Consider the following 8,122-nt stretch of genomic DNA (forward strand, 5'->3'; position numbering starts at 1 on the left):
AGGCCTCTTTTCCTCCAATGTGCTCATGGGGTGGGGGGGGCAGAGGCATTACTCGGGTTTGCATCACCCGGTGCACAGACTCACTGTGTCACCCCCATGATGGACCTCCTCCTGTACCAGATCATACAGAATAAATTACAATATCATATGTACAGCCTAAATGCAGTGGCATGACTAGGGTTGGTGTACCTCCCATTCACTTTATTTGCATTAATACATAACCGTACAGGTCACCCAGCAGGTTGCTTGGTTGGCAACCTTCAGTCTCGAAAGACTATGGTATAAGCCTACAGCACCTGGTATTCCCAGGCAGTCTCCCATCCAAGTACTAACCAGGCCTGACCCTGCTTAGCTTCCAAGTTCAGACGAGATTGGGCATGTGCAGGGTAACAAATCAGAAACAAATAAAAAAAAAATAGTGGCCAATTTGATGACACTCATACAGCTGAATAAGAGTTCTAGTATTAGCTCTGATACATGGAAAGGAGAGCAGACTCATACTAACACCTAACTGATTCCCTGCTGTAACAACACATTGTTGGCTCTCAGAACAATCACTCATTGGTCAATTTTGAATTTAAAAGATCCACTTATTGCTACACAAGGCAGTTGCGTTCTCCTTTTCTGGTTATTTGGCTATAACCTTTGATAGAATACAGGTATTTCAACGTGGTCTGTTTCATTGCATTCTACATGAAATTTCACATTGCATGATATGTATGGTATATATGGTATTACGATGGTATTATTTGAAAATATCAAGATTTTTACAATTTTGGCCAGTTGTGTCACCCCCATCTCTTGAGGGTGTAACCCAATGTGACTGCCTGCAGTCTGAAATGGGACAGTCAGAATTTTCCCACCTCATTCTGTGCACTGTGTAGCATGTAACCAATTCTGATGGGCTCAGGATAGTGACACTATGTGATCCCTGGTTTTCCAGGGAAAAGAAGGAAAAAACAATGTGGGGGTGGTCCTGAGGCGGCAGCAGCAGAGGAAGTACATGAAGTAACTGAAAAAGACTGAAAAAAGATGCAAATTTTCACCATTCAATCAGTTTTCAGGAAGTATTTTTCCCTTCCCACCTACCTGCAGCAAAAATGACCGTTTTCACGTTGAAAATTGAAAAGGGAACCTAATTGGCATAGCTGCACGTAGTTAGTTTTGTACCGCTGAACTTAGCATATAGTGATGCAATCACTTCTGACCTCACCTGCAAAGTATGTCACCGAGATGTTTTTGCCCTGCAGTAACCTGGGTCTGTTATGTATAGACTCACAATAGCGTGACTTGATCCCATTATTGCCAGGAGAATCCTTTCTGGAATGGGTGTTTCTTCCAGATTTTTTTTGTTTCTGATGGAACAGGGAAGGCTTCTCAGAAAATGCAGATTTAATCTTAAAGATCTGGTAGTGTGAAAGAATGCAGGAAACCCTGAGTGAAAATGACAAGGGGTGCAGTCAGGAAATGAGGGTGGAGGATAAGAAGCACCTGAGTGTAGGAGGAAATAGGGGCCAACAAAAATAAAGGGTGCAGAGAGGCAGCCTTTGGATAACTCAGCAAGCAAAGGGATAATCCCTCTCCAGTCTTCCTGGGTCACATTCCGTACCACATTCCGTCATTAAAACTGGTGCCCAAAATCTGCACCAGTTTGCAGATTTGTTTCTGGAGCAAAAGGGGGAGATTTCCTTCATTTGCAGGTTCCTCACTTGTGAGCAAGCACCCCAGCTGGTCCTTTCAAGCTAGCAACAAGCTAGGACAGGGTTCTTCAACCTTGGGTTCATGACCCCAATGGGGTCGCAAAGCAAGTTCAAGGGACCAAAATGGCGCCAATAATGCCAAGACATACTGGTGAGGTGGCATGGTGCAATATGGGGGGGGGGGGCAGAGGGTTGCATATGGGCCAGTGTTCCACATGTGAAAGTACTGACACACTGCTTGCATGCATAGGATTGTCACTGGGCCTTGCTCCACTGTTAAACTTTGCTGTCTGCTGCATGCCATCCTACATTACCCTGTTCAGAACTTATATAAACGGCAAGGGGTTGAATTATCTTGACCAGCAAAAATGGTTGTGCTAGGTTCAAAAAGAACCTTCCCCACTGCGGCCTGTGGGGGTGGGAAGTGGGTGGCAGCAGAGGTAGGGGGTGAATGGATTAGGTCTCAAGAGGGGGGCAGGATCAACTCTGGGTCTCCAGCCTTAAACATTCATTCATTCATTTGGGTCATGGCATGAAAAAGGTTGAAGACCACTGGGCTGGGAGGCTTCTACATGAGTTATAGGGAAGACCCCAGTAGTTGCTTGGCCCAACAGAGCAGAAGTCTTTGAGAATTCTTTAACTTTGGGTCAGGGCAAAGTTAGAGGTCACTTTAGTCTAGGGCAGTGTCACTCCTAAAGAAGCTGCTGACAGGAAAGGGGTTGGGCTGCCGCACTCATGGTTGCTGGCTGTAGCAGAACCTTGAGCTCCTAGCTCTGGGTCCCTGAAGTCGGTGACTTACACCGGTACAGAATGTTCACTTCTGTTGACCAGATCAAGGCAGAAGACCAGGTTCTTCATGTCTATGCCAGACATGAATGAGTCAATGTGCTGGGTCTGATATTGGGAAAGGTCATGGCTCACTGGTTAGCTCACTGGTTAGCTTCCTCTACTCCTGAAGAAGGTTCTGAGGTATGAACCCACAGTAGCTAACCAGGCTAATTTCAAAACCATAATAATACCCAGCCCCTGTTGAAATTTGGATGCAACGCCTCCTGCAGGACTCTGGGGGAAAGTATAATGTCCAGTCACCTGAGACCATCTATCTGTCCCTCCATGATTCTTGCTGGAGGTGGGTCCTTAACACCATTTCCTTCCTCCCCTCCTTCTCACATTCTCTCTTCTCTCCACACATTCTCTTTTTACCTAGGAAAAATGAGGAAGTGACATTACCAGTAAGCTACTAGCATGCTCCCAGCACAGTTAATATAAAAACAACAAAATGGTGTCTCCTCATTGAAACCAACTTCATGGAGGTCGCCATGTTGTTTCCATACACTCCATACACTCTGGGGGCTGCCATGTTTTTGACAGACTCCTCCGTTCTTTTGCTAGGAAAATAAGCGGAAGTGACATATGCATAGTAATGGTCATCTTTTCTAGCTCCAAGCTTGCTTGGAGAAATTCTAATGTGGCTAGCATGCTGGAACAGAAAAAATGAACATGACCCGAGCATGCTGGAACCTTAGAAAAAATGCAGCCATAATAGCAGAAGAAGGATGTGTGCTCTGTCTCCATGATGGCAGACCACATCATCCTCGCCCACACATCCACACAAAGGAACAGCTCTAGGGTTCCCTGTTCTAAGGGCCCTCTGATCCAATCAGAAGATGTATGTATACAACTTTGAAAAGTGAATCATGTATTTCTTATGAAACTTATGAGTGTGACACAGCCTAAGCCAGTGATTTTCAACCACTGTGCAGCAGCACACTGCCGTGCTGTGAATGGTCTGCAGGTGTGCCTCCAGCGTTTGGGGGAGGGTCATTTATTAGAAGGGCCATTGGGGGATGTGAGCCTCCCACCGGCAGCATGGTGTGCCTTATCAATTGTCTAAAAGCTGATGGTGTGCCTTTACAATTTTAGCACATTGTCGGTGTGTCACGAGTTGAAAAAGGTTGAAGATCGCTGGCCTAGGCTATCCAATCCCAGATCAGACAGAAGTTGCCATATTTATTTGCTGTATTTAAAAAAAAAACTATATACCGCTTTTCCCAGAGCTCAAGGCAGTGTACAACAATAAAACCATTAAAGACGTTACAATAAGTAACAGCAATTAAAAACCATGCACCCACAGTCGCCCCCATGCGACTGTTGGACCTGCTGACGGAGGCAGAAAGAGGGGATCAGAGGAGGGCAAAGTGACACACACCATACTGAAAAAGGCTCTGTAAGAGATTGTTACAAGGTTGTAGGCTTGTAGGCAAAATCAAAAGGGGGGAAAGGAGGGAAGTTGAAAAGATGCCTTTCTTAGTGAAAAAAGGATGCTTAAGATTCTTTCCGTTTAATAGTGGACATTGTCCTAGAGTCAGGAAAATGAATGTATGGGTGAGATAATAGATTCCGAAGTCACATCTTACACATAGCTACTTAAAGGGAACAAATGTCTCTTGCCATAAGCAGAGAGTAACAGTTCCCTGAGAAATAAAGCAGAGCGGATGGCCTCAGAATGGACAAGGATTCCACAGCACCTTGGCCTGTTTGTCTTGGCCACTCTGCCTCCAGCTTCCTGCCCCTCTTGGTGCTCCATACCTATCCTTTCCTTCTAATTGGACTTCCATTGTATTTCGATCTTCCGGCTATTTCTCCAGGATCCTAAGATCTACCTTTGTTTTCCCTGAAACCATTTCCACTGAAATCCCTTGTGTATGTTTAACCACATCCTCTGAATAAGGATTTTGTGACTATATCACAGGGTAGGATGAAAGAAGCTGCAAAAGATTTCTCCAGTGGGGTCTTTTACTATCATCACAAGGACTATTTGCAAGAATTTGTGTGCGTGAAATTGGGGCACATCTGAAACGCAAACTGGCTTTGTTAATAGCAGCATGTACTGTAATTAAATTGTTCAGAGTAGATATAGCCTTAGTCTACACAGTGAGACATTTGCTTATCAGTGCAATTTATCAGCTTTTGCGCAATAATACACATATACATGTGTGTCACCTCTTCAGTAGGCCAGATATTCAAGTCTGTATAGAGTCCTTATGTTCAAGGTAGTTCATCCTATAATCCCTCTGAGAGCTTTGCATTCCTGTCCAGTCCAGCCATGCTCCAGCTGACACTCAAACTGAGGTCTCCTGATCCAGACCCTGGCTGGCTGGTGCTTGGTTTTATTTAAGCTTTGGAAGGTTGCTAATTCTCACCTGGGACGGAGGGGGAAACAGGGGTAAGCTTTTAAAAAAATTAGGGGTAAGCCCATAGCTCATATGCCTCTTTAACACATTGGATTTATTGAGATCAGGATTTCTCCACCTAAGGAAAGTAATGATAGAGAAGCTGGTTAAAACCAATGACGAAGGAACCATAACAAACCACCAGGCCAGGAGGAGTGCCACAAGTGGGGAGTGACTCCCTGGAGGTCCATGACTACACAAGAGCCAACCCACCCATGCCCACCCAAGTCCTGAGGCAGCATGGGCACCCCACATCATACTGCATGGGGTAAGATTCTGCGAGTGAAATCACTTGAGTGGCACAACAAACTGTGAACAGAGATTGAGTTGATGCTAACAAGTGTTTACTGCATTTTCTTTCTTGTCTCCCCTACCCTTGGATTTTCATCTCTCTCTTTTAAGCCTCTTCCTTCCTTCCTTCCTTCCTTCCTTCCTTCCTTCCTTCCTTCCTTCCTTCCTTCCTCTCACTCTCTCTTCTTCAGGGTGATATTGCTACAAGCCAGCATGGTTTTCTTAAGAACAAGTCTTGCCAGACAAGCCTTCTATGTTAGAGTGAATAGATCAGGGGGATACTGTGGGTATAATATATCTGGATTTCAATACGACTTTTGACAAGCTTCTCCACAATATCCTGGTACAAAAAGCTGGTGGAATGTGGGTTAGATGATGCCACTGTCAGGTGGATCTGTGGCTGGCTGACTGACAGACCATATTTATAGAGTACCTGAAGGGAAGTGATGAGTCTCAAGGCCCTGTCTTGGGTCCTGTGTGGTTTAATATCTTTATAAATGACTTGGATGAGGGCGTGGGGGGGGGATGCTCATCAAATTTGCAGATGACACCAAACTGGGAGGAGTAACTAATGCCCTAGGGCCACTCGAAACCTGGCCCAGGGGCCAGAGCCAGGGTTTGGGTGAACCTGTCCACCTGGTGAGTGGACCTTACCATTCCGCCCCCACGCAATTTGTCATCTGGGTAGACCTGGGCACAAGGACTCTCTGGGCAGTTGCATCTGCCCAGTCATCCTGTCACGCAGCCTTCTGGGATGCAGGGCAACAGATGCAACTGCCCAGAGCATCCTGATGCTCAGGTCTACTCAGATGACAAGCCACGCAGGAGCAGAATGGAAAGCTGCAATCCAGACAGGGACCGCATTCCAGATGCACAGTGGTTGCAGGTTTGGGTGCTGCTGCTCTAGGACAGGAACTGAATCCAAGACAATCTTGAGGGGATGGGAAACCAGGCAAACAAAGACAAGATGGATAAGTGTAAAATTCTGCATTTGGATACGAAAAACTCAGAATCACAGATACAAGATTGGGGATATTTGCCTGAGCAATAGATGGTGCGAAAAAGATCTGAGCATTTCAGCAGACAACAAGCAGTCAGACCTCACCAGGAATATTGTGCCCAGTTCTGACCCAGCAGTTTAGAAGGGAAATTGACAAACTAGAGTGAGCCGACAGGAGGGTGAGTAGGATAGTGACAAGACTGGAGACCATCAGCCTAAGCCACCCCAGCCCCCTGTGCAGCAAAGCAGTAGCACCAACAAGGGGAGTTCTGGCATGTTGACGCCTCCTCAGGGTAAGGGAACATTTGTTCCCCTGCCCTGGGGAAGGCCCATACTGGCCTGAAGGTCTACTTGGCTGATATTTCTGGCACAGGTCTGCATTGACCCATGAAGGCAGATCAGGCCCGGAAAGGGAGTTAGAATTCAGCAAGTGCCACTGCTGCCACTCATTCCTAGGCCTGATCGGCTCTCCTCCCCACCCTGTTAATTCCCCGTTTGACCCACCCCTGCTCTGTTCCATTTCCTCCTGTACCCCGCGCAGCCTTAGGCATCCAGTGCCCATTGCCACCTGGACCTGGCTGCTCGCCACATGTGGTAGTGGTCAGGTTATGCACTTTGGCAGTTTGCGACATCTGCAAAGCATGTTACGCTGCTGAAACATGTGTTCCGGTGGCATCACACACTGTTAGGATTGGGCTGCCCATCCTACAAGACAGGTTGAAGGAGTTGGGCGTATTTCGTTTGGAGAAGAGATGGTTAAGGGATTACAGGATAACCACTGATAAATATCTAAGAGGCTGTCATGCAAAAGATGGAGCAGATTTGTTCTTGTTTGCTGCAGGGGGTTATGACTGGGTAAATGGGTTTACTGTAAATGGGTTTACCATAAGTGACAACCCTGGAGATTTTGATTAAGTGATTAGGAAGAACTTCCAGACAGCACAAACTCTTCTGCAGTGGAACTGACTCTATCTTTGCAGATCTTTCCACAGAGACTGGCTAGCTATCTGTCAGGGATATTGGCATTAGGAGATGAGCAGCCCATATTGACAGAGGGTTGGGCTACATGCTCCTGTAGGTACCTTCCAACTCTTTGATTCTATGATTCTAATCCTGTCCTTACAACAAGAATGCAAATATTATTATCCCCGTATTGCAGATGGAGAAGGCTGAGGCCGAGAGGGTGTGGCTTGCCTAAGGCACCTGGTGAGTTTATGGCAGAGGTAGATTTGAATCAGGAAAATCCTGATTGGTAGCTCAGGCTGTACCAGCTCCTCTAATGAGTTCTTTGCATCTGTCTTCACTGCAGAAGACCTCGGGCAGATACCGCTGCCCAAACGGCCCCACCTGACTGAGGAGTTAAGTCAGATAGAGATTAAAAGAGAAGATGTTTCAGACCTCATTGATAAATTAAAGATCAATAAGTCACCGGGCCCTGATGGCATCCACCCTAGAGTTATTAAGGAATTGAAGAATGAAGTTGCAGACCTCTTGACTAAGGTATGCAACTTGTCCCTCAAAACAGCCATGGTGCCAGAAGATTGGAGGATAGCAAATGTCACGCCTATTTTTAAAAAGGGAAAGAGGGGGGACCCGGGAAACTATAGGCCGGTCAGCCTAACATCCATACCGGGTAAGATGGTGGAATGCCTCATCAAAGATAGGATCTCAAAACACATAGACGAACAGGCCTTGCTGAGGGAGAGTCAGCATGGCTTCTGTAAGGGTAAGTCTTGCCTCACAAACCTTTTAGAATTCTTTGAAAAGGTCAACAGGCATGTGGATGCGGGACAACCCGTGGACATTATATATCTGGACTTTCAGAAGGCGTTCGACACGGTCCCTCACCAAAGGCTACTGAAAAAACTCCACAGTCAGGGAATTAGAGGACAGGTCCT

At 46.3% G+C, this 8,122-nt stretch overlaps 1 pseudogene; it reads right to left on the reverse strand.

Moving 5' to 3' along the window:
* Window positions 1–284: 284 nt before the first annotated feature.
* On the reverse strand, window positions 285–403 carry LOC136660791 (5S ribosomal RNA; annotated as a pseudogene).
* Window positions 404–8,122: the final 7,719 nt, after the last annotated feature.

The sequence above is a fragment of the Tiliqua scincoides genome, chromosome 9, assembly GCF_035046505.1.
Source record: "Tiliqua scincoides isolate rTilSci1 chromosome 9, rTilSci1.hap2, whole genome shotgun sequence".
NCBI classification, from domain to species: domain Eukaryota; kingdom Metazoa; phylum Chordata; class Lepidosauria; order Squamata; family Scincidae; genus Tiliqua; species Tiliqua scincoides.